The following is a 1095-nucleotide window of genomic DNA, read 5'->3' as shown; positions in this document are numbered from 1 at the left end:
GGCGGGCACTCGCTTTAAAAGCAGCCTGGAGGCCCCGCCAGCTCACCCCCACAGGAACCCGCCAGGATTTCCTCCTGCCTATCAGCAGCCCGCAGGCGCAGGGGGAAGGGAAGGTGCTGGCTGTTGACCCCTGCATGGATGGCCTAGGCCCTGCTTGGGGCTTCCTGGACTGGGACCCTCCTGGCATCACTGCCTCCAAGTCCAACATAAGCCACAAATCTGGGGTCTATCAGAGGTTGTGAAACAAATTCAAATGCAAATTCACATTCCCCACCCCAAGTGTCTTGCAAGCCCAGCATGTTTCAGCGAGAGGCTCTGGGGGATTCTAGGGTTTGGAGGCAGGGCAGCCCCCGAATCAGGTCTGTCTGCTTCGACCCTCGCAGTTGCTGAGGGCACTTGCAGTCCTCTAACTGTGTGAGGCTCTGTGCTCAGTGGACTGCACAGTGCACTGCACCTCCTCTCAGTTGCCCCAGCTGCCCCTCCACCTGCTCCAGCCCCTCATCTCCCCCCTACAGCTCCCTTCTCTCCCGAGGTCTCCCACTGGTCTTCTTGAGGCCAGTGCCTCTCCCTGCTGTTCTGTTCTCCACTCAGGAGCCTGGCGCCATGGCTTCCACTGCACTCTACACCCCTGTCCACGTCAGGCTGGCCTCTCTGACCTGGTTGCTGCTTCCCCTCACTCTGACCCAGACATGCCAAGTGGCCCTAGACATGATTTCACCCTAGATCCTCTCACAGGAACTTACCAAAGGCCCAGTCTCAGGTCAAAGGTCACTAGCCTTCATGTCATAGCACAGCCTTCATGTCATAGCACTGCCATCAGCTGACCCTGGTTTAGTTTATTTTCTGTTCTCTGATGGAATGTCAGCTGTGGGAGAACAGGGACGGTGTCTGGCTGGGTCACACAGTAGACGCTCAACACAGATTTGTGGAACAAATGAATGAATTGTGAATGAATGAAGGTGGCTACTTTTATTATCCCTGTTTCTGATGGGGAAACCGAGGCTCAGAGGGGCTAGGTAACTTGTCTAAGGTTGCTCAGCTAACCAGTGTTAAGATGCAATGCCAGAGTTGTTGCCTGCAGAGCGTCCCCCACCC

Source organism: Rhinolophus sinicus, linkage group LG10 (assembly GCF_036562045.2).
Source record: "Rhinolophus sinicus isolate RSC01 linkage group LG10, ASM3656204v1, whole genome shotgun sequence".
NCBI classification, from domain to species: domain Eukaryota; kingdom Metazoa; phylum Chordata; class Mammalia; order Chiroptera; family Rhinolophidae; genus Rhinolophus; species Rhinolophus sinicus.
This window is presented reverse-complemented; position numbering follows the sequence as displayed.